The sequence below is a fragment of the Vipera ursinii genome, assembly GCF_947247035.1.
Source record: "Vipera ursinii genome assembly, chromosome: 2".
NCBI classification, from domain to species: domain Eukaryota; kingdom Metazoa; phylum Chordata; class Lepidosauria; order Squamata; family Viperidae; genus Vipera; species Vipera ursinii.
Window position 1 is genome coordinate 225,334,883 of NC_139513.1, and position 26,502 is coordinate 225,361,384.

General features: G+C 38.1%; 1 protein-coding gene across 5 annotated transcripts in view; it reads left to right on the top strand.

The window, feature by feature from the left end:
• Nucleotides 1–269: 269 nt before the first annotated feature.
• Nucleotides 270–26,502, top strand: part of PIP5K1B (phosphatidylinositol-4-phosphate 5-kinase type 1 beta) — a 93,320-nt gene continuing 67,087 nt past the window's right edge. For 3 of the 5 annotated variants that reach the window (XM_083352553.1, XM_083352556.1, XM_083352557.1), the window contains exons 1-2: nucleotides 963–1,193; nucleotides 24,248–24,331. The gene's annotated coding sequence lies outside the window, so the exon portion shown is untranslated. The other 2 variants (XM_083352555.1, XM_083352554.1) reach the window with 2 other exon arrangements.

Sequence of the window (26,502 nt, forward strand, 5' to 3'; positions counted from 1 at the left end):
AAACCAATGACTTCCATGCAGAATACTAAAATGTCAGCCTCTTGAGTGCTAACTTTGGAGAAGCAGACTTGTGATGGTTAAATCAACAACTATGTCAATTAAACTGTTCAGGTCCTCAAAACAAAAGGTTAAAAAAATGGCTGGGAAAGTCCAAACTTGGCTGTAGATCAAACCCTTTAGTACGATTCTCTCTCTCTCACTCACTCACACACACAGACACACACACGGAGAGGGAGAGAGGGAGAGAGAATAGACATATGAAAAGATACACTGACTGGAGGAAGTGGACTAAAGGTTGAGGCATCACAAATTTTGCTTGCCTTCAAGATACCATTGTGGATTTTACAAGCAAGCAATTATCGGAGAGCACAGAGTCCACCTCCGAGACTGCGCGGAGAGCAGAAATCAAGTTGGACCCAACAATTTCCTCAACCCGAAGCCGGATCAAACTGACAGGCCACGGTCTGAGGAGCCGGTGGGACCTCCCAGGTAAACCCCTGGCGCGTGAAAGGCGGGGAAGCCCAGAGGACGAGGACCGAAGGCGGCTGTAAGAAGACGCCAAAGAAAGTGGAACGAGGGCGGGGGGGGGGGGGACAATGAGGAAGAGCCTTGGCGCGACTGCCGGGCCACGGGAGGGGCCTAAGACGGACGCTTAATTTTGGGTCGCTGGCTTCTGGCTTTTCCTTTTTTTTTTCTTCTTCCCTTCCCTCGCCCGCCCGCCCGCCTCTGGACCTTCAGTCCAGATTGGTAGCTGGAAGGAGGAAAAGGGCGCGAGGCCCGCCGAGGCTTTTGCGCTGAGCTTCGAGGAGGCTGGCTGGCGGGCGGCTCTGGTTTCTACGAGGAGATTATTTCTCCTCTTAAACAGGGCCGGAGGAAAAAAAAGGGAAGCCCAGCTCGGGACTTGGCGTCGAGAAGAGGAGGAGGAGGAGGAGGAGGAAGGGCGGGTGGTGCAACCTGGCGACCAAACCGGTCGCGTGCCCGTCGGGAGGCGCTGCTGCCCTGCGGCGCAGAGGCGCAACTGGGGCAGAAGCGCGGACGCCCCGGGCTGAGCCGAAGCTAGAGAGCGCCAGGCAATTGGCTCCTGCCGCCGCCGCCGCCGCTTAGTCCCTCCCGCGCCGTATTGCCTTGGAGTCCGGGCTCGGTCTTCTGGAACCTCGTCGCCTGCGGCAAGCCCGGTTTCTCGATTGCTGGAGGTGGGTGTGCGGGAGACTCGGCTGGCGGGAGGAGGCCTTTCTCCGAGCTGCCCCCGGAACCAGAGCCTGGCCTGCTGGGGAGCTGCGTGGTGAGGAGGAGAGGGGGGGGAGTGCCGGGTTGGCGCCAAGGAGAAACGGGGAGGCTCTTTGGTTGAAGGTGGAAGGTGGCGTGGCGAGAGGGAGACATGGCTTCAGCGGCGGCGGTCGGAAGGGCTCTTGCACCCTTCGCCAGCGCCAGCCCTGGTTTTTTCGAACAGGTGGAGGGGGAGGTTGTTGTCTTTAATCCGCAGCGCCTCAGCCTGCGCCGACTGATACCCACACCCTCCACGCAACAACCGACCAACGAGAGGTAGGAAACGGGGAGGGGGCGACGGTCGAGGTCCTTCTCATTCAGCGCCTCAGGATGTGGGGGCTGGTGGCCGCGCTTTTCAAAGTGGCCAGTTTCGGAGCGGGGGGGGCGGCTGGTTCGGCTGTTGCCAGGGGTGGACGAGTCCACGGCTCTGGGAAGTTGTTGCGATGGGTGATTTTATATATATATATATAAAAAAGTCGAAGAAATGTTCTGGAACAGTCATTGCCTGGCTTATACACACGCCACGATTTGTATTCCGGCACCCCTCCCCCCCCCAAAAAAAAGAAATCGAGAAAAAAAAGTACTTCGCGCAGATTCTGTAAGTGTCCTTAAACGGGAGAAGGACACGAGCTGCGTTGGCTGCCTGAAAGAATCTCGGAGCATTTAATGTCCTTTTCCCACAACCCTTTCCAGTTTTGCCTTCTGGTAATTAAGCATCCTGTTATGGAGAAGAGCAAGCAACAGTTAGACTTCTGTTAAGGCTAGGCCGGTGCCTGCTATTCATGATGTTGGTTCTTTTTGGTTTCTTCAAGCTTGTGAGAAGGTCAGGAATCTCTTCTAAAACTTGTAAAGGGATTAATTACCGTACTCCCGTGTGTTTGGGCTTTATTCCAGTAGTAGAATGTGCTAGCTTGGAAATCCCTTTTTGAGTTTTAAGGAGGGGATCAAGATCAGGGTTTGGGTGTTAAATTTGGTTGAGAGCGGGGCGCAACTGCTTATAATTGAAAGGGCACCTTAATCTAAAGGCTATAAATATATATATAAATAATTGCGAGACCTTTTGCAGGAATTCATAAGATAAAATATAATTGAATCTGTTATCTTAAATGGATGTTTGGGAGGAGAATTAGAATTTTTTCTACTGTGTAAAGGAATTTAGGATTGAAATATTCAGGTGATTTTTCTGGACTAAAGGAAGGATATCAATTTCACCAGGTTAGGTTTAAATATGCACTGAAATGATGAAGTAATAATATAAACATACTTTGATATTATGCAAATATTATGTTCTGTTCTTAAAGGAAGTTTTTTGCTCAAAATATGAATATTGTATTGCATTATCATAAGATTGTTTACCTAAAATAGCATTGCTTCCTGGAACCAATAGTTAGTGCCGATTTCTAGCTATTGCAGGTGAGTTTTTTATTTCACTATATGCAAACACACCTTTGTGTATTTGCTCTACATACCTTTGTGTAATAACATTTCTCCATTAAGCAGAAACAACTTAGGTGAAAAAAATGGGAACAAAGATGGATGCTATTTATTCTTTTACTGCTCCAACTTTTTTTAGCTGTTGGATTAGATTACCAGCATCAACTGACTCTAGTTATCTCATATTAAAGTATAGAATATTCAGGGATGAGAGATTTAATGATTTTATCAAAGAGATAATAGTAAGCCACAGGTTAGCCCGTACAAATGCATTTAACCTTCCCAGGAGTCCCACAATCCATAATTGTTAGTAATTCAGAAGTTTTCACTTCCTAGGTTCACTATGTTTTAGTCTTGGTACCTTTTCATGTCTCAACCTGGTCAGAACATATTAATGTCAACAATACTAGTGAAATAAACAATATAGTATACAAATAGTAAGAGATAACACGTTAAGATAAAATTCATCTAGACTTAAAGTAAACCCATGGTTGTGCAAAACAATTCATCTAGACTTAAAGCAAGGACTGGAAATGTATGAACCTAGGAAGGGGCTAGACCAGGGGTCAGCAACCTGAAACAGTGAAAGAGCCACTCAGAACCGGTTCCCTCACAAAAGGAAAAACTGGGAGCCGCAAAAAATGTGTGCAAATGCGCGCACATCCGCGCATGCGCAGAACAGGGTTTGACTGAAGAGTGGAGCCAAGGCGAGATATGCACCAACCCTGCATATTTGAATTGATTGGTTGAACTTTTTTAGTCCCACTTTTTTTTTTTGGACTGCACATGGCAGAGGACTGGGAGCCGCAGGAGACGGCTGAAAGAGCCGCATGCGGCTCTGGAGCCGCGGGTTGCAGACCTGTGGGCTAGACTCACTCTCATAATGTAAAATACCAGCTTAAAGTTATAGTAATTACTTAATGGGTATACAATAGGTTTTCTGTAATTTCTATAACTTTTTTAAGTTGTGGAAAACAAAACTCAAATACCAACACCAAAACGAAAGATAGTTCCTCAGTCTTTATTTTGAAGAACTATGCTGGAGGAGAAATACTCCTAGATGTTTAGCACTTCAGTTGTCACTGTCCTAATCAGTTGCAATAGATAAAATCTACATTTGATTCTTATATTAATTTACAATAAGGATCTTAGTATTTCCTAATGCTTGCAAGGCTTGTTTACTAAATTGGAATATAAGCTTTTTGAATGCATCATAAGTCGGAATCTTTGCAGTCTTTTTTTCCATTAATGTTCAGTACTGAGGTTTGTATGACTTCCCTCTTTTTTTGTGTTGCATAATTGGAAGAAAGAACTGTGCCTGGGTTTCTTTGGGTAGTGACTTAACAAAAATATTAAAGGTCAATGAAGCTATCTTTTAATCTTTTCACAAAATCAAAATGATAGAGAGCTGTAATAAATTATTTGTACCCTCTCTTAAAAGATGTGGACCAAAAATAGCTTTTCCAATACATTACTTTATTCTTTTTCTTTCGTCAATATTTGAGAATGCACTTATTTCTCTACCATTTACAACTTATCCATGGATTTAGAAATTTCTTTCATCCATTCCGGTATAATCCTTTACATGTTTACCCAGGAATAAGTTCCCTTAAGAGCCTATAGTTATTTTCCTACGATCACTGGAGATGTTATGAAAATACAAGCATTGCCAAAAACAATGGTACATTTCTTCTATTATACTCATTTTGTATCTGCTAAAAATGCTTTCAATTATCTATTGTGTGATGCATATGAAACTTCTGTATAGAAAATACTTCCTTCAGTCAATAGCCCTGTAAAATCATTTACGTCTTATAAAACAAGATAGGGAAAGTATGCAGAGAATGAATTCTGAACTTGTTTCCAAACTCTTTCAAAGGCCATAGGAGGCACTGTATTTTATTCTGCATAATGAATAATGTGTTCAATTTCTCTGTATTTTGTTTTTCCTTTGTATTACATCTATGTGTGTACAGGGAAGCATAGAGCAGATTACTATACTGTACTACAGTAATCCATTCTGGGTCATATGACTAGTAAGGAGTGCTTAGAATGAAGGAGCGCTGCAAGAGTTTTTCAGGAGTTTTTCTCTGTAGCTTCCACCAAGATTTTATTTATTTTGAAACCTACATTTTCTTTTCGCAGTGTCTCCCATTGTACCAGATTTTGTCGTACTCTGTTCAGTTATAATACTGTTTGACAGACAAATGGGTAGATAAAGTCTCAAACGCTTTACCTAACTTTTCTGTTTCGTTAGTTTGAAAGTTGCTGTACAGATAGTCCTTGACTTATAACAATTCATTTAGTGACTGTTCAAAGTTACAACAGCACTGAAAAAAAGTGACTTGCCACTGTTTTTCATGCTTATGACCATTTCAGCATTCCCATGGACATGTGATCAAAATTCAGATTCCGGCAACTGACTCATATTTATGACAGATGCAGTGTATTGTGGTCATCTTGATCATCTTTTACGACCTTCTGATAAGCAAAATCAATGGGGAAGCCAGATTCACATAAGAGTCGTGTTACTAATTTAACAAGTGCAGAGATTCACTTAATAGCTGTGGCAGAAAAGGTTGTAAAATGGAGCAAAACTCATTTAATAAATTTCTCACTTAGCAACAGAAATTTTGGGCTTGATTGCAGTCATATGTCAAGGACTACCTGTATATCTTGCAAGTTTTTTAATCGATGGAGTTTGTCATTTAAGCTTTCATGTTTCATGTTTTCCCACCAGGCTCAAGGTTGACTCAGCCTTCCATCCTTCCGAGGTAGGTAAAATGAGGACCCAGATTGTTAGGGGCAATAAGCTGACTTTGTAATAATGCCGCTTGGGGGGGGGCAAAAGCCCTAATAAGCAAGCATATACATAGAATGAAGGCTATTGCTAAGCACATTGATTTGTGCTTAGATTGTAAGCCGCCCTGAGTCTTCGGAGAAGGGCGGGATATAAATGGGATTAAAATAAATAAATGTTAGGGAATATCCATAAAAAAACATCTTCTGAAAGTAAGGGTACCTTTTGAAGGGCAATGATAGTCTAAAACTTTGATGATAAACACAAAATTGTTTTTGTTTTCATCTGTTAAATTGCAAATGTTTCAGAAAAAAATGATATGTTTTATATGATTTTTGCCTTTTTTGTATATATTTTTTCAGTTTTCTTCAATTTATGCTTTTATATCACCCTGGCTAATAGTCAGAATAATGAAATAACACTTATTGACATTTTATCATCATGAATCCCAAATAGGTATTTCTAGAGGTTTTAAAGAAAAATATATACTCTGACATTTTGTTTTATTTGCAAGCTACCATTTTCCAGTGTTAACAGCTATTGCAGCACCCTTGTGGTCATGTGATCACAATTCAGGTGTTTGGCAACCACCTACACTTACAACTGCAGAAGCACTTCTGCATCCCCCACTTGCCTATCTCCCCTCATCTCTGCCCTTTGGAGGCCTTGCACTCACTCCTTGGCCCTACCATGCCCGCCTGCCTTGGCCTAGATGACCTTTGAAAGGCTTCTGAAGCTTCCAGAAATCTCACAAGAGGACCACCTGCAATTCAGACAAGGCCATACACAATTTGGACAAGGGCCAAGTGTGGTTTGGGTCAAGATAAGTCCTCTGCTAACAAACAGTGGAATTTGGTTAACAATGGAACCGGGACTTGCTGTTGCTAAGTAAGGTAGTCATGTGACATCACACTTTAGATCTGCATCACCTAGTGACAGAAATTCCCAATTACTGATGTAACTCAAGGGCTACCTGTGTGGCTGATAGTTACTAATTGGTAGTTAACCACTTTTGCATAAAAGAGTGGCATTTCACAGGAATGTTTTTTCCTCTATCTCGGTTCTAAGTTTTGCTTAATTTTGTTCCCACATATGATAACATTGTTTGCCAAGGTGTGGAACCATGATCTCAACATCAGTTTTTGGGCCCTAAGTTCTCCATTGTTAGCATTTGGTCTAGATATACCTGATCAGCTTGAGTTATATTGTTTAAAAGACTTATAGTTTATTTTTTCAAGAGTAAAATAAATTCAAGTAAAACAGGGAATATTGTCTCCTTAAGTCAGTACTTTCCAAACCTGGGTAGATTACTCAAAATTGGGTAAAAGTGGTTTTTCTTTAATTAATAACATGAAATCATTAGTCAATCATAATGGAAACATTTAAATTGACTTAAGGTGTTTTACCTACATTGCGTAAGAAGGACTTTCAGATAAGCTGTTTTAGATAAGGAAAAAGTTTGGGAAGTGCTGCCTTAAGTAATATAGAAGTCTAATCAAACTTAGAATTCTAATTATGCAAGCAAAAATTTAAGAAGAAATGGAAAATGGTAACTTGCTTGTTAACTCTAAGTCAGCTACTATATCAGTTTTTTTCTTTAATAAATAAAGGACACATTTTCTGATCAGCCTCCAGAAATAGAATTATATTTTTCAAAGCAGAGAGGAAATAGTAAGCATGTCAGTGAGAAAGATGTCAAAGATGTGAAAGTGTACATGATCTGATGAATTTAAGGAAATGGTGTATAATTTTGGCTTTAAAACCAGGAGGATGAGCAACCTGTAGTCATGGGCCCTGAGTACTTGCAGTATGTGCCAGGAACATTTAGCAGCAAAAAATGATACAGCATGATTTTTCTCAGTGCTTTCTAAAATAAGGGACAAACGTGCAGCAAGATTTAATGCACTTGTTTTTCTTCTGACTCTCCACATTGTCTAGTATTGCCACCTCCAAAATGTCAGCTTGTCCACGCTGCAACCTCATTTTTTTCTCTAACTAAGAGCCTTGCTACCCTTGGAGGCAGAAATATTTAAAAATGAAAGTGAAAAAGTGGAAACTTTAAAGATTGCCTTTCTCTTTCATAAAGCTAAAGCCCTTCTAACATCAAACTTGTGTTAAATCATGGTTGTGAAATGTCTAGTATATAATTAGCAGAAATGGAAAGATTATTGAAAGAGAAATGACAAGTTTCAAAAAAAATGATAGGTTTTGTTTGCCACCTAATGTAGTAACCAAGATATCGTAATGGATAAAACAATCAGCAATATTTGACTCCCTGATCCAGAAATGGCAACTGTAGGTAATGGTTTATTATTGCTGTTTATTAGTCACATTTCATTAAAAAAGCCATGACAAATAATGGTCATATTTTAAAAATCATGAGAAAATCAATAAACACACAAAATATGTAAATCATAAATATATTAGTAAACCTAACTTCCCATATTGACTCACTTCCCATTTTGTGTTAAACTACAGTCTCACATTGTGGTTTGTTTGATTTTGCCACTAGTACTTCAAGCTAAGTACAGCACCGTTACAAACCTTTATCTAAACCTTGTTAATACTGTAGTACTCTTAATATTTTCTAGCTGTAGAAAGAGTCCATATATTTGCACTATATTTCTATTGATTAGTTGTACCAGAAGTTCATTCTAGTAGGGCACTGCTTACAGGTCCTTGAGTTAAAACCGATTGCTTAACAACCGTCAAAGTTATAATGGACCCTGAAAATGGGACTTGCAACTCGGAATTGAAATTTTGATGTTCACATAGACACACCCTGAAGTCACACATTTTGGGTGCTTGGTAACTGTTCACATTTATGTTGTTTCCAGTGTTCCTTGGTCATGTAACCATGATTTACATTTTTGCTAGTAACTGCTTTCTGGCAAAGCCCACTCCATAGTGAACAATGGGTTCACTTAATGACCACTGCAAAAAAGGTTGTAAAATTAGGCAGTGTCACATAGTGACCCACTTTACAATTACCAAGTGTAAATTAGTGGCTCAGTTACTGTCACATGTCAAAGATTACCTGTATGTTCTTATTCCTGATGATATTTATTATTCCATCTGGAGATTATCTTACAAAGGAAATCATTATATATGAAATAGCCTTGGGGCATGGTTAAACTTTTTTTCTTATGTTAAAGTTTACTTTTAAAAAGCAAACAAACTTTGAATGAGTTCTGTTTCCACAAAACAGTCCTGGGAGAAAGAAATAGGGAAAATAATGGTTTTAACACTTTTATTAAAAAAATATAGCTAGGAAATAACGCATTATGATACCCCAACTGCTACAATTCTTCCTATGAAAAGGAACATGTAACATGTAATATATTGTTAATAAGTGCAGTTCTGAATTAAACCTGAGTCTGTGATTATTGTGTGAATCTGCTTGCTGCTAACCCAACTTCATTAGTTGCCAGCTGTAGACTAATCTTTGAACATAGCTGGATTTGCTATCCAAGGCAAAAGGCAATATAGGTAGTCCTCGACTTACAACAGTTAATTTAGTGAGTGTTCAAAGTTACAATGGCACTGAAAAAAGTGACTTATGACTGTTGCAGCATCCCCATGGTCATGTGATCAAAATTCAGACATTTGGCAACTGGCTCATATTTATGACGGATGCAGTGTCTCAGAATCACGTGATCATCATCTGCAACCTTCTGACAAGCAAAGTTAACACGGAATCCAGATTCACTTAACAATCATTTTACTAACTTAACAACTGCAGGGATTCACTTAACAAAACTGTGGCAAGAAAGGTCGTGAAATGAGGCAAAATTCATTTAACAACTCTCTCACTTACCAAAAGATATTTTGGGCCCAATTGTGGCTGTAAGTCGAGGACTACCTGTACGCATCAATATTTGAGGAATCTCAAACATGCTTGAAATCTTTTTATTTCTTCTTAAGAAGTTTCCCGAATAGGAGCTCCTGAAAAGTTAATATCTCATTACTGTAGTGTCGTATTTCCCTCAAGATTGTCAGGAACATTATCTCTTAAAGCTTCTCCCTGAAATGGGTGCAGTTTCTCATTTATAAGTTATAAATTTGTATTCATATCAGTGTCAGAGAGGTCTATGTTGCTGGATATATAGATATATTTATTTTAAGATTTTGAACTGAACTTAATAGAAAATTATATTTGCTCTGGTAGCCTGTTGGAATTTTTGTTAATGTTTTCCATAATGGTAGAGCCTTGCTATTGTTATGGATACTTAAAAATTCTAAATGATTTAGTATGTGTAATTTGGATTCGGAAATTCCTGGTTATAACTTTATTTTCATTTAGGTTCTGTCTATGAAATACACCTTAAATGGAAATTTAAAGAAAACCTTATGTAACAATAGATTTATTTTGTAATTTCACAAGATGATTTCCAATGCTGTATGTGATTTCATATTTATAAGGCTTACAGCATATGAGTATATGCAAAATTCACGTTATTTCAAAATAAAATTTCAGATTTTTATATTGTATGTATGGTGGGTGCATGGGGCTTTCTATAAGAATAGTACTTGCTATTCATGGTATTAACTGTATGTCTATATTTTTAAACGAGTCATATCACTACCAGTATCAGATTGTGTAATTTGTGTAATACCACCTCTACACTAGTCTGATTTCTTAAGTTTTCTGTTAGGGTGTTTCTTGGGTGTTCAGTGCAGGAAATAGTTACCTCTAGTGGTGGGATTCAGATATGTGAACAACCGGTTCTCTGTGTGGATGCTGCCTCTGGAAGTCCATTCTGGGCCTGGGCAACAAAAAATTAGCTTCCAGTTCTGCCGAAGTGGTGCGAACCAGCTGAATCTCACCACTGGTTATCTCTTATGTGCTTTCTGTGTTACTATTTTATAATGTGTTTCTGGCAAAGCTGTAACCAGCATTGCTAGATCCTGTTGCAGATACCAGCACAGTGAAAGATACAAATTTTCTTGCTTTGTGATTTTATGAGATGCGATTGCAACTCATAAATGTGTAGTAATTGCTTTGATTTTCTTTTATCTGCAATAACAGTCAAATTGCACTAACAGTTGAATAGTAACAACATGGATTGAATATGGCTTTATGTTCACTGAAATTAGTTTTTTCTTTTCCTCCCCAACATTTGAATGCTCACAGTTTTCAAATATGCAGTAAACAGAGCTGGTCTGCTTTTGAAGTAAAAAATGGGCAATACATTTGGTTCATTGTAGAGCAGATTTATTATTGATATAAAGGTAAAGGTTCCCCCACACATGTGTGCTAGTCGTTTCCGACTCTAGGGGCCGGTGCTCATCTCTGTTTCAAAGCCAAAGAGCCAGCGCTTGTCCGAGGACGTCTCCGTGGTCATGTGGCCGGCATGACTAGACGCCAAAGGCGCACAGAACGCTGTTACCTTCCCACCGGAGTGGTTCCTATTTTTCTACTTGCATTTTTACGTGCTTTCGTACTGCTAGGTTGGCAGAAGCTGGGACGAGTTACAGGCGCTCACTCTGTTACGTGGCACTTGGGATTCGACCTGCCAAACTGCCGACCTTCTGATCGACAAGCTCAGCGTCCTAACCCACTGAGCCACCGCGTCCCTCTTATTGATATTAGTAGAATACAAATAGCTGTCCATAATTATTCCAAAGATGGTTGACAAAAAATGTGTCAGTAAAATCTTAAATGTGGGTATCCAAAGCAAAATGTTAGTATTCCTATCTTTCCTTGCTGTTGAATTAACAGAATCTGGTATGGTTGTTTAACCTTTTCGTATCTTTATTATTAAATTTTAACAATAGATGTGCCAATTATCTGCACAATGTATTTCTCGAGGCCAACTGTAACTTGTTTGCTTATGATTTAATCTCTTACATGATCATAACCAATGTTATCTAATGTGAAATGCACAATGTGTAGCAGTAGAGTTTAGCCTATCAAGTGAAGTTTAAAGGTCTGAAACACGCTGTCTCAGAAGTCCTCTGGATTTACACACCTTAATTCCACCTCTTATCTTAGTAATTCTTGATGCTTACGGAAAGCTTCTCATCACAACCCTGGCATGTGTGAGAAATACACTTCCAAAGCTTGTGCTGTTCTTGCAAATTAAAAGGAAAAGAAAAACTAAATTCCATAGCATCATCTTCTGGTCTTGTAGCTTTGAGATGTGGGGCTAGGAGAATTAACTCTTTTTTTTCCTCTCTCTTCCTTTGGAAGAGGGGCTCAATTTATGAGAGAGATAAAATCAAACAATTTTTGTTAAAAAAAGTAAAAATCAAATTTTAGCTTTAACCAGTCAAATATAAAACATTCACTAAAGGATATAAAAATAGAGAATTGCAATTTCAATAAATTCCCAAGTCGTTCCATAGGAAAAAAATATACCGTATAAAGGAAAGGAAAATGTACGTCTCTGAATAGATCTCAATATATTAATTCCCTACTGATATAGGACGTTGCTGTAAAATGATTGTCAGTTATGTAAAACTCAGTTGTAAAGTTTATACAGTGAACATAAATACTAGAGACAATAAAGCTTTAGAAGCATTTCGAAACAGAAATGTAAAAGTTAATATTGGCTAGTGTTTATGTATTGAATGAAGCAAGTGAATTACTAGAACAAGTCTTCTGGCTTCCCTGGAATTTTCCAGAGTGTTCTGGATAGTTGCCTTTAATCCAGAGGTAAGGACAATGTTACTTTTGTCCTCTACTTAAAGTACAACTAGGTACTTTACCTAATATTCAGTGTCTCCATTTGAGGGACACCTTGGGAGATTTGCCATTTATACGTGGCAGAGGCAGCATTTTTCTTTGGGAATGTGGTAGTTAAAATCCAGATGCACGTTTGGCTATCTGTGAATATGAGATGGGGGCTTTGCAGCCATCAAGAGTTGACAAATGATAAAAGAAAATTAAAGTGTATAAGAAAATACTGGTAATATTAATCATATTTAATTTTTAATGTAATATACTTAAATACATTTAAATAAGGCTTTTCTCCTTGTACCTCACACAAAGACCAGTTGTGCCTCTTGGCCTGAAAATGTTTGCACTCTGCTGATAACACATTGTGATATAAATTTAACACTACATTGTTTAGTTCACTTCATTTTATTGTTTAACCTGTTTTGTGAATTCTCTAATATTTGAAATTATGGCAAAAAGGTTAATCTTAGGCAAAATTTTATTTCTAGGAGCCATTTCAAATAGTTATGAAAAACATTGTGTCAAAGTAAACCTTTTATGGGCTCTATGCTTGTTTGCATATGGCTATCCTTATTGAAAAATTAAAAGGATTACATTTATAATAATGGCATTGTTTCTTATCTGCAGTTAATTCAATATATAACCCACTTGTACAGCAATATATCGTTCATGAAACAAACTTTCTTTTGTATTTTCTTATTGTAATTTCTCTTGCATGCGAAGAGATCATAAGTGGAACACCTACTTCCTCTTTTGTCTAACTCAGTCTATTTTCCTGTGACAAGGATAGGTCCAGGATAAAAGTTTCTTAGTCCCACCTTTTGTCAAAGAGAAGCTAGATAATCTCTCAATGCATTGCCATTCTATTGTAATTAGCAGAACTAATCTTTAACATAAAGAAGTTAATCTTTTGAAAAAAACATTCTTTCTTTACATATAGCTCAAATGATTCTCTTATTACTTGATGAAATTCTTTAAAATTATGTTATTTGAAATACGATCCCAGGGAAGTGCATGTAAATAGCAGCATAAACATAGGTAATATAATAAAATATTGTAATGCAGTGCTGAAAAATTTGGAAAAGAGGAAAGATTATTAAGTTCTTCGTATGACAGCTACTGCAAGTTATGTAGAAAAAATAGCATTCTAATTTAGTAATTTGAAGCAATAAAATAAAAGAATGTAATCAAGATAGGTACTGTATGTAGTGAAATGTAGGAAATTTTCTAAGTATATGCTTTTAATTGCTGGAATTTCACAGCAGTAATGTGTGAAATATAATTTCATAAATATATCATCTATTTAGCAATTCTCAGAAAGTGCTATCAACATATCTCAACACCTGCTTAAATAATATTTTTAAAAATCAAATATTTATGAGTGTTTACCCAGTCCAGATAAAACTTGTTATTGATTCTTACCTATATATACTGTAATTGTGAAAACTTTGCATAGGGTTGTCAAACATTTTTTAACGTCATTACGTTTTTTAAAATATTATTTTGTTAAAGATCTTCCAAGATAATTGATTCTTAAAGAAAGAAACCACTGTTCATTACTTGATAAAAGTTTTTTTAAAAGGGTTTCCATGTGTTTACTTTTCTGTATTATGTTAGTATATACTGACTGAGACTTCTTATTTGAGACTCATGTTGCAAAATCCATTTTAATTTTATACATCCTGTCTTTATTATAAATATTAAACATTAGAAAAATGTTCCCCAACATTGTATCATACTGAACTATATCTGATTAAATAGGGAGAAATTTTCCATCAGGTTTTTTGTCATGATTCTGTTGTTGAGTCAGTTTAATTTTGTTTTGCCAGGAGCAGAACAGTAGATATTTAACCTTTGTGGAGCACTGTACTTTACAATATGTACCTGTGCTTTATTCAATGTGCTCCTTCTGTAAGAAGCACATGCATTGTCTTCTATCTACTCATTTACATTCATTTTTAAAAGATGCTATAATGCTCTCACATTTAGAGTAGGAGGGAAGAAATGTGGTTTATTTCAATATATTTTAAAAATTCACAGAGGCATTGTAGAAGATTCCATTAGCTTCTTGGTTTGCTATCGTGTTGTAACTGCATGCTGGTAACCTAGTGCCTGAATTACAATCACATGACTGTGGTGACATTGCACAATGGCATTGTTATAACTTTAAATGATCGTTGAATTGGTGGATGTTAAACAAGGTTTACCAATATAAGATACTATAAATGTTAACTAACGTTAAAAATGGTTTCAGAGAGCTTCTGATAGAGAAACCTTTGTAATGTTTATATTGGACATACATAGCTATGTGTATCTCTCCACCAAGGAACCTACATAATATTTTTAAAGAATGTTAGCTTGTGCCCAGAACAGAATGAATTCCTTGTTCCCGGAGTTTAGTTTTTCAGATGTTTTAATTGCATGATGCCTGTTAGTTAGGGATTTTTTTCCTTCTATTCAATCATGTCCAACTTTTGGATACTACCTGGACAGGTCTCTGCAGTTTTCTTAGGAAGGTTTTTCAGAAATGATTGGCCATTGCCTCTTTCCTAGGGCTGAAATAAAGCCCAAGGTCACCCAACTGACTTTGTGCCTAAGATTTGACTAGAACAGGGCTTTTCAACCAGTGGTACATTGACACCTGGCAGGTGGTATGCGACCATCCTAGAAATGTGGTAGCGGGGGAGGGGAATGAGCTGAATGAGCACCGCAGAAGCCTGAGAGACGGCTGGAGCTGCAGGGCTGTCAGGGCTCAGCGGAAGCGCCAGGATCAGTGCTTCTTTGGGGCTGTCAGGGCTCAGTAGAAGCCCCAGGATCAGCGCCAGGCTCCAGCTGGAGCTCGGCACTGATCCTGGCGCTTCTGCTGAGCCCAGAAGAAGCGCCGATCAGCTGGAATGTCGCAGCATCTCCAGGGTCTTGTGATTTACATTCAGATGTTTGGCAACTGATTCATATTTATCACAGTCACAGTGTCCCAGGGTCATGTGAAGTGACCAAAACCTGCTGCAACCACCCAGCAGAGGGGGTGGGAATAAAAACCAAACACCCCCCACCCCACCCCCACTGTCAATCCTCAACAGAAATGATCACAACAATGAAAACCCCGGACAGGAGGAAGAGCGCTGCCAGGTGTCTTGCTCGGCTGTGGCTTGGGGAGCACTTTTTTCAGTGCCATTGTAACTTCAAACAGTCACTAACAAGCTGTTGTAAGTCGAGGACTACCTGTACTTCATCACTTTTTCCTTTTTTTTCTTTTTTTTTTGGTCATCAAGTTTTTGACACCTTGCTAGGAGACTTGTGGTACTCGGATGTTGCCATGGGTGAAAAGGTTGAAAAGCCCTGGACTAGAACACACAGTCTCCTGTTTTCTAGCCTGATTCCTTAACTACTATACCAACTGAGTACCATTCAGTTATGTGTCCTGCCCTGATTGTATTGCATAAACGTTTTATTAACAGAGGGTAATCCTTTGCTCCTGAACCTTAGATTTATATTAGATTTCTTTGAAGCATAGGACCCACAGAGATTGGAAAGCAATCTGAGCACTTTTGATGTCCATGGGTTCTCCTAATTCTTATGACAGTTCCTCTTATCATGATTAAAAAGTACTATCTACATGCCCTGGTCAAAAGCGTTAAACGTTCTTTGAAACATTTGAGAAATCTGTAAAATCTGTTTGGTCTTAACAATAACATTACTAAAGATGGATACCACAAGAAACCTTAACTAAATTGAATCACTCTGGGGGAGGGGGAAAATGAATTGGGTCTCAGAAACTTTTTCTTCCTAAGTGTCTCTGTTTTCCTCAAAGTTAATTCTCAAAATAGGTGTTGGGCGGGAGGGAAGAATGTGTGGAATTTGGTGCAGGCAGATAAAAGTAAAAGTAAAGTTTGCATCCAACCCATTCCATATGATTATGTCATCAGGAGTGCTTCCAAATAACAAATACTGACAACCTATATTTTTCCATTTAATATTTTTTTTCTAAATTCAAAATCATCTTTAGGTAGGAAGAAAATGTGTGGAATAAACATGCTATATTTCAGCCGGTATGGACAGAGAAATCTGAATTTCTGGCATAGGATGAAATATTGTTCTAAGAAAAAGAGGTGTGTGCAACTTAATGTGCTGCAAAGTTAGTTCCTTTCCATATCCTGAATTTACAAAAGAGGAAGAGACTTTGTAGAACTCAGCATTTCCTTCTGAATCAAATACAAAAGATCTGGTGGCAATCTTATAATTCCCCTGTAAATTATACAATTTTAATGAATTGTGCCCTTTTCTAAACTGATTGTGAAATTGATAAGAAAAATAAAAGGAGAGATAATGAAATTTATTAGGAAAAAAAGCAGTGTTTTACAAACGTGGTCACAAAAGTGGATGTCACAAGTGCTGGATGAGATAGCAAGAGAAGGACGTACAACGATTTGGGGGAAATTCCATTGACTGCTGAATCAAATTATATCTAAAAGGCTCTCTGAGTGGAAGATAGTTAATGGGAACTCCATTTGCAAAATAAGGGTAAGGTTTGGAAATGCTTACTAGTTCTCCATCTGGAAGAACCAGCACTTAAAAGCTACATACAGATACATTATCTATTTTACCTATTGGGGCTGTATATTTTGCCCTAAAGGCCTAAAAGCATGACTTGTTCTCAGCACAAGAGCAGTTTTAATTCATTCTGTGTTTTCTTGTTTATTTAGATTTATGGAAAACATATGAGTCATTCCTTAGCTCATGACTATACCATTGTATATTTTGCCTGTTTAATTTCATGTACAAAATGCATACAATAAGGAAAGGATACTATCTGTATTCAGTGTTTATATATGTCATAGTCTTACACAGCTTTATTCATAAAGACATTCAGCCTATAATATCCTTCCCTCCTCACACATACTTTTTTGTAAATATATTGGGAGAGTCAGTGTTTTTCTCAAAAAGGTATGCATGTCAGATGTACGTATGTATGACACATATTTTACTCAGAGATAAAGTCCTTTCATTTAACCAATAGAAAATAAGAATCGTCTCTAGGGAAATTAATACCTAATGAATGTTTTGTGAGAATTGTCGAGTTTGTATTCAAAACGACAGGTAAGTTTTGCTTTTCCGAATTAAGGCTGCAAGATTGAAATGGCTTTAATTGGGCTTTCTTTGAGTTAAAGCTGCAAGGCTGAGAAGGTGTAAATTGATTTAAGCAAAAAAAATAATCAGGCATATTTCAAGGGCTGTGTAGACTTTCATAAACAATATTTTCATTACAAGGAGTATGGGAGTTTGCTCCTCCACTTTTTCTGTGAGCACAGATATTTTTCTATGTTCTGTTTAGGAAATAGCCATAGCCTGTCATCTATTTCTTTAATTGAGCCCTTTTGATATTGAGGGATATTTCTGTAGGTGCAATAACCCTGAGAATCGCTGGAAGCTGGAAGGACCAGAAGCTGCTGGTAGTGACTAGTTAAGCAGAGAACAACACATGATGGAAGTAAGGGCAGAAGGGGTTTTGCAACACGTGGGAAGAAATCTACCTAGAAACTCAAAAGTAGAAAAAAGGCAATGACAAACCACTTCTGTATTGTTGCCAAGCAAATTGCATGGAGATGGATAAAACATTTAGACCAGTTTGAATGTCAGTTAATGAGACTACCAAAAATCAAAAAGCACTTCACTGGTTCCGGAGGAGGAAAATTGAACATTTATGAGTAGAGCTGGAGCTGATAATGTAGCCAGGCAAAACTACAAAGAAGTCTAGTATTCTAGGTCAGAGCTCCCCAACCTTTTGGGCAGCAGGGACCGGTTCTGTGGAGAGAGGTTTTTCCGCAGACCAGAGGGGGCGTGGTTTTGTGTGCTGCCAGCATCCAGCTGAGGGCGCTTTGCTTGTTTGTGCAGACCGGTTGCTGGCATGCTGCGGCCTGTTATCGGTCCAGGGATTGGGGACCCCTGTTCTAGGTGACAATATAGAAAAATGAGCTCCTCATTTTATAAGGAGAAATGCAATTGGAACTTGGAATATAAAAAATATATGCCAAAGAAAACTTGAAACTCTCCTAGCAGAAATGAAGTGCACTAAAGTGGATGCTAGTGGGTGTAGACAAATTGGAGTAGGTTCACCTAAGTACATAATAATATTCAGGATAAGAGATGGTGGCATTCCTAGTATGGTATATTTTATCCGTAGTTGGCATTCATGGTATGATATTATGCAAAACAATGGAGTGGAAAGAATATTTATAGAGGACATTGCTGACTACATGTTCAATTCCAACCCAGGAAACAACAGAATCATATCTACAGCATTAGAATGAATATCCAGTGGGGGAAAAAAGACATTTGCAGTTGATAGTAATTGGTTCTCCTTTGAATAAGCCATTGTTATTTAGTCTTTTCTTCCTATACATGGAAACTAAAATCTAACTTTAATCATGTACTGCAACATTCCATGCTTATGATCATCAGGCAGTTGGTAATGTCAAAGTTGATGTTGCCACGGTTATAACTTTTTCTATCATGTTTTGTTGGCCCTGTAGTCTTGGAGAAACATTCGGTTTCAGTATATAAAGTATAAATATCTCTTACATTTTTAATATCTTTGTCCATCATAGAAATTACAACCAGTAGGTCACTTCCTGGCAAAAAATATTGCAATACAGTGCTTTAGTGTTCCGTGCTTTGGGCATGATAATGATTTATTTTTTTATAATTCTTTAAATTGTATTTTTATTCTGATACCCAGTGCTATTAAATAAGCCATATAATATTAAGAAAGTTGAAGTGAATTGCTGCTGTTAAAGAAGAAGTAAGTTCTTATTTGTAAATAGTTTGCTTCAGAAATGTAGATTTGCACATTAAATATTTTTTACTGGCTGAGCTCACCAATTATTCCTACTGCACATAATTATATAAAGACTTCCTCTGGGAAAAAAAAGTCTTGGTCATGAATAAATGAAGAAACAAGAATATTCTTTCTATATTTAGGTATCATTCCTTTCTGCTGAAACACGAGTTTGATTATTCATATGGATTCTTTAAATACAAAAGCTTTTAATACTCTTAATAATTCCATGTGTTTAACCAAGAATTGCTTTATTCTGTTTGTTGCATGGCATTTAATAGGATTTCAGTTGACATGTTATTAAATGGGTATGTGTCTGAGCAATCTGGTTCATTCCTGCAATTTGTAAAATGCACAGGATTTATCCAGAACTTCTAACAAAACAGTCTTTTTCCATAGCTCCTTGCTTTTTAGTAAATGCTTGTCTGAATAATGTCTCAAATAGATCTTCCTTAAGTAGCTTGCCATATTCCTCTAGGTTTTAGTACTTATTTATTTATTTATCAAATTTATATGGCCGCCTTCTCATAGAAAGTGATTCTGAGTGACAATCCAACAAAACAGTAGAAATATAAAGCAGTCATTGTTCAAAACCATTATGTAACCATTATTAAAAATGATAAAAACAAAACTAAGACAGGCAGAAACTAATAGGCGGAGGAATGTTAACAATAAGTGAACTACCCCACCAGTTCACCCCTCCTCGGAGTCCTCAGGCCTCTTGGCATTGCCCCCATAATATATTTCTCTCATTTATTTATTCTGAAGTTTATGAAAAGACTGGTTGGCATCATGCTGGGCAGCTCAAAAACTATGGCACTCCAGGAATGTCCTTTTGCTATAATCAAAGAGGTACTGCAAAGAAGTGACAAGAATTGGTGGACATGCATTCCACAAAAAAAAAAAAAACCTATTTTGCAGATGAAAAGGAAAATGACCCGCTGTGCTGAAGGGGAAATTAAGGGTTCATATTTAGACAAAATGTACACTTAACAAATACAAACCTCTGTTGATTTGAGAACCAGGGTATTTCATCTGTCTTAAATGATAATGAAACTTTTAGGCTCCTTTCCTTAGACGCACCCAGAAGTAAAATATTTTTTAAGTGGAGCTTGATTTCTGATGATATCATGGACACAACCATGCTGTTTTCTTGGCAGTAGCATGCACATACATTGCTTTTTCCTCCCTCTAGTACCTAGTTCAGGCAGCACTATGGTGTTTCTCATTGCTTATATTCAGGTTTTGATCAAGCCCAATTCCACCTAGTTTTGAAATCCTCAGGCAGGGTTGGCCAAATATTATCCCTTCTTATGGAGGAGAATACTTCCTAGAGGAAACTTCTATTAAATAAGTTGTGACTCATTGGGTCATCATCACATCTAAACAGAGAAATAAAATGACCATGGATGGGCAAAAAAGCAATGGAAATTTCCAATTTCCTGCTGGCTTCCCCATTGATGTTGCTTGTGGGAAGCTGGTAGGGAGCACCAGAAATCACTTCTCCTTCTTAGCTGTCCTCCTTACTTTGCAGAAAGGAACGGGAACAAAGGAAATCATAGACCGCAACAAAATTGCACCACCACTCCCCATCCCAGCATGTCCCTGAGGGTCCCCTCTCTCCAGGAAGTAAAAGAGCTCATCCATTGACTGTTGGTAATCTCAGCCAGCCTTTCCTTGGAAGCAGGCATTCAAGCCGCTTCCTCACTCTTTCCTCACCATCCATTGCTGTATATAATTTCCTATTCTAGCCTCTGTTCCAGAGCAGCCAATCATTCCTCACTCTTGATTGGGTGCAGAGGCCACAGGTTGTGCCACATAACCTGTGGGTTTTTGAAAAGTGTACTTGGAAGATGTGCTACTGAAGTGAAGTGGCCACAACTTTCCCAAATTTTGTTTCCATAGGAGTTATGGATCCTGGCATTCTGCAAATTATCCCATTTGAGTTATCTTGGTTCAATAATTGTTGCCCTATACCAGGGGTAGGCAACCTTCGCTCTTTTATGACTGGTGGACTTCAACTCCCAGAATTCTCCAGATAACTCTTAACCGAGAAAAAGACCCAGTAACTCAGAGGTCTTCGAACTTGGCGCTTTTATGACTGGTGGACTTCAACTCCCAGAATTCCTGAGCCAGCCATGGTGAGGGGAAAGGGAGAGGTTTCCAAGCTGAGCCATGCTGGCTCAGGAATTCTGGGAGTTGAAGTCCACGAGTCGTAAAAGAGCCAAGGTTGCCTACCCCTGCCCTATACCTTCCATTTTTGCCCATTTTTGCCCAACTGAAGATAACAAGCAAACACACGAAATTTAATATGTAGATCTTATTTGGTCTGTGATTCTTCAGATGATAATGGGAAGGGCAAACATGAATACACAAGTGTTAAATTAGGAAGCATTGTTTTTATGGCAGACTGCATCATTTTTCTTTCAAGCCATAAGCTGTTTTTCTCCAATACGCATACACACATACAGACGCGAACACACACATGTGTTATTTGACCAAAAGGTTGAAGACCCCAGATTTATTTAATTCAGTTTAATTCGCAAGTGTAGTTGTTCTGCTAAAGAAATCAATGCCATTTTTACTTGGGCAATATGAATTCCCATGTTAAAAAAAAAGATTTTTCTCCAAATAAATTGGGAATAAGCAAGCCTCTGTTACATACCAAGTTCAAGGCTATATTGTACTTGATTTGGTTTAGTTATTTCAGAATAACATTGAATTAATTTTTCTGAAAAGATTTCCTTTCAAGTTGGTATGCGTAGAAATATGCTTTGACGGCCAAGGGGGGAAAACTGCATATAAATCCACCTCTATGTGGACAGAGTGCAAGGATAGATGAGAGAATCTGCTTGTTGTGTAAACAATATGATTCTTTGATGAGGATATAAAGACCCTTAAATGATAATAGTATATAGAATTTATTAAGATCCAGCATGGAAAGAAATCTTCTACGCTAGGTGCCCATCTATTGCGGTTTAGAAATAAGGCATTTCCTAAATATTAGGAATTTACTAATGCTAATATTTCCTAATATAAAGGCAGTGTAAAAACTGACATTTGGTATTAGGGGGGAAAAACTTTTTTTGCTAAGGATTTATTTAGTATCCAATGCAAATGGTTATATAAAAAGAATTTTAAACAATCTTATATAATGCTTGGTCATAACATACTATTTGCTAGCTTTGCATGTAAAAATAGCTTTATTTTCTTGAAGTGTAGTTTCAGTAGTTAATTGCTCGTTATATATTTCTAATCTATTACAGTGAAAAATAAAAAGGATCTTATGGCACCATAAAGACTAACTAGTATATTATAATGTATAAAAATTATGTCTTAATTGGTTAAAGATACCACAAAGTTGTTTGTAGTATTAATTAAATATAAATTATCAGCATTGCATTCCAGGATTACATAAATTAAATGTTACCATAACCAAGAATGTCCAGGTACAAGGTTGCCAGTTGCGTCCCTATCTGGACCGAGACGCCCTACGCACAGTCACTCATGCGCTTGTGACCTCCCGTTTGGACTACTGTAACGCTCTCTACATGGGGCTGCCCTTGAAGACCACTCGGAGGCTTCAACTGGTGCAGAATGCGGCCGCGCGAGTTGTAATGGGGGTTTCCCGATACTCCCATGTAACACCTCTACTCCGCGAGCTGCATTGGCTTCCGGTTGCCCTCCGGGTGAAATTCAAGGTGCTGGTTATCACCTATAAAGCCCTACATGGCCTGGGTCCGGGATATTTGAGGGAACACCTGCTGCCGGCATCAAACGCCCTTCGCCCATTGCGCTCCCACAGGGAGGGTCTGCTCAGGGTTCCGCCGGTGAGAGATTGCCGGCGGGTGACACCCAGGGATAGGGCCTTCTCAGTGGGAGCGCCTGCCCTCTGGAACCAGCTGCCGGTGGAGCTGAGGACTGCCCCCAACCTCCGATCATTCCGCCGGGGCCTGAAGACCTGGCTCTTCGAGCTCTCGGGCCCAGGCTGAGGAGAAAATTTTAACTGGGGTTTTTAAATGTACAGGGTGAATTTAATATTTTTAACTGGTTTTTAACTTTTGTATGTTTTGATTTTTAATTCCCTGTAAACCGCCCTGAGTCCTCAGGGATAGGGCGGTATATAAATATAATAAAATAAAATAAAATAAATTATGTGGGATAACCTTTTAAAATGTCATTATATTTATATGTATAGGGGAAAAATATTGAAAAAGGATTTATTTTAAAGCAGCCCTGTAATTAGCATAGTTTTACAAAAGTTGCTTTTCACGAGGTTGAGATGCAGTTCTCAGTCATTAGATTTTCTATTGTCTTCATCCCCTCCTTTTTATTGAGGGGTGGGTTTATTCAGAAACTAGAGGCAGGTTTTCACATATACGTTTGCATGCAGCCCATTTTTCTATTGGAAGCAAAGTCTCAGAAGCTTGATAGGTAAACTAAGATTTTAAAACTAATTATGATCCTATCGGTTCTCTTTCAAAACTTATGTGGTTTTGCTGTTGTAATAATATTTTGTATGTGGGTACAGTGAGCCTTCTATATGAATGAGGTAACTGGCTTTATAGTTCCTTTTCATGTATTTTTCAGGCAGCCTCACAAAAGTCTACTGAAATAAATTCTTCAATATATTTTAGTAATGGTCTGCAATGTAACATGCATCTATTTCTTTTCATAAATGTGAAATGGAGTAGTCATTGAGATACAACTATGATAGAACCTACCCATTATGGTCGTATGTCGTGATGGTTATAAAACCGGTCGGTCATGTGTGACTTTTTCACGGGGGTCATTAAACTAATGTGGCAGTCATAAGTGCGAATGCTGTGGTCGTTAAGCAAATGCCACAATCATAAATACGATCCTGTGTCGGTTTTCAGCAAAACTCTTAAGATGCAGCCATGTGCCTGCAGGACACCACAAAACGGCCATAAATGTGGCCATGTTGCCGAGTGCCTGAAGTGGGGTCATGTAACAATGGGGGAGGGACTGGCTGTCAGAACTTCAGATAAGAAAGGGGAAGGGTACAGTCTCCTTTTTCGGGTAGGTTGTAAATCGAGCACCCCATGTAATTAGAATGATCATAAATAATGTATGAATGTAATAACACATAAATGATTATATTTTATATATATGTGTGTGTAGGGCCATGCTTTTGTTTATTTGTTATTCTGTGTTAAAAGTATTTTTTAAATAACCCTGGTTAATAAAAGTACTTTTTTTTTAACAGTGTGTCCTGGAAAAATTGACTGCATCAATGAAAGGGCTGACTCCCTCTCTCAACTGCAGACTGTTTGTAACATAGCTAAGGAAGGTACATGAAATTCTAATATTATTGATAACAGTATGCTACTAATACTTGCTGCTGTAAATAGGCTTACAGTAAGAATGGAAAAATATACTACAGGTAGTCTTTGATTAAATATGATAATTAGAACCAGAATTTGTATTACAACGTAGTGTCCGTTGGGGGATGGGCTACAGAAATATGTGCAGGCCGGGGAGAGAGCCCTGAGGCATCATCTGACTACAACTGGGCAGGCACTTGCCTGCCTGGGACCCACACTCATCCTACCACTTGGGCTCTAAAGGAGAAAAAGCAGCAAGAGTGACGTGGGAGTGGCTTGTGACTTTCCCTGCTGGCTTCCCCATTAATTTTGCTTGTGGGAAGTTGGAAGGGAAGGTCTCAAATGGCAGTCATATGATCATAGGCTGTCCAACTGTTGTACATGCAAGCCAATTACCAAGTGTCCGAATTGTAATCATGACTGTGGAGACACTGCAATGGCCACAACTTCAAGGACCTGTCATAAGTCTTTGGCATTCATCTCTATTGTAATTTCGAAGAGTCAATTAAACGAGTGGTTGCTAACATATGCAGAGTCTGGGCAGTTTCTAAATGTTTTATGATCATAGAGTTTAATATAGATCTTTGAGTGACTGAAAGAGTAGAACAACCTAAATAAGAAGGACATGCATTTTGACTAATAACCTGTTTAATGTAGGCATCAATCTGTTAACTAGCACATTTTAATTTCAAAGAACGGTTTAGTAAAGGAATATTTATAGCATGAACTATGAACCTCCATCTTCTGAATGTTGCTTTGCAATCAGCTTGTAAAGCCAGATGAGCTGTTTAATGATCCTTCTTAAATTAAGATGTTATCTATGAGAGGACATTATGCCCGTTATGTAGTAACTATATCAGCTTGCAGACCCACTCCAGCATTTTGGTGAATGCTTTTTTTTTAAGAGCTGAACATTTTGAGTCCAGGATAAAGAAAATACAATCATATTCTCTACACGTTTATCTATTCACCAAGATATCCTAGATAGGCTTTTCACTTTGTCTAATGACGATTGAGACATGGCTGGTTGGGACACAGTTCAGAATCCCATACTTACTCATGTCTTTATGACCTCTTGGCTCTTTGCTTGCCACTAAAATTGTAAAACTTTCTAATTGTTATTTATCTTGGTGGGTTTACTATTTTTTTTTGCCTTTGCTCTGTCATCTGGCTCTTTTCACTATTTGTGCATGTTCTACGCATAAATAAGAATTACATTAAATATCTATTGCTGGTTATATATTATTCTCTGATGTGCTCATGATTTTTTTGCCAACGCTGTTCAGCAGGGAATCCCTCTACAGGTACAGAATGGGAATGATTCAGAGATATTTTAAGGATCACTGGGAATGTTGTTTATAATTTATGTGTTTAAACTCCTGAGATGTCTAGTAGAGGCTAGACACCCATCTTTCTGGGACGTTTTGATTTGGATTCCTGCACAAAGTTGATGGACTAATTTGCCTAAATAGCCTATGATTCTATAGTTGTCCTACATTAGATAGAAACAGATAAAGTATACAAGGGTATATATACTTTTGTAAACTCCGAAGCCAACAGACCTGAACAGGCCTCCAGCTATTGTAGACATATTAGGTTAGGATTATAATTCATCCATGCAATCCAGGGGGCTATTAGGGTAAGTATGGTGATCATAAAAAATGATGGCCATCACTGATTATTAAGGTAAGATAGAACTATTAATGAAAAATCTCTCAGTCCAAATTTTTGCTTTGTCTTGGGTAAGATTCTTATAAACATTTTTTTCCTATAAGGAGCTAAAGGTAGCTCTTATATTCCACGTGGCTTTGGTTGCTCTGTTGTTGAACTCCTTTGTTGGAGAGACATGGCTTGACTGCTATTACTCATGCTTCAGTATTGATCAGATTAGGAATGCATTGCTTTTAGGACAAGTATTGGTTTGATTCACCATTAGAAGAACCACATTATTTACTAGCACTGGCTGTCCTGAGCATATTATCAACCTGGTATTCAGAGAAGTACATTGTTATTGATTTGTTTCCAGTCTGATTGAGGATTGATTTTAGTGTTTAAAACCTTAAAAAGACTGGGACTAATACGTTTGAAGGATTACCTTTTACAACATGAATCTCCCAGCAATTAAAGTCTTTATTAC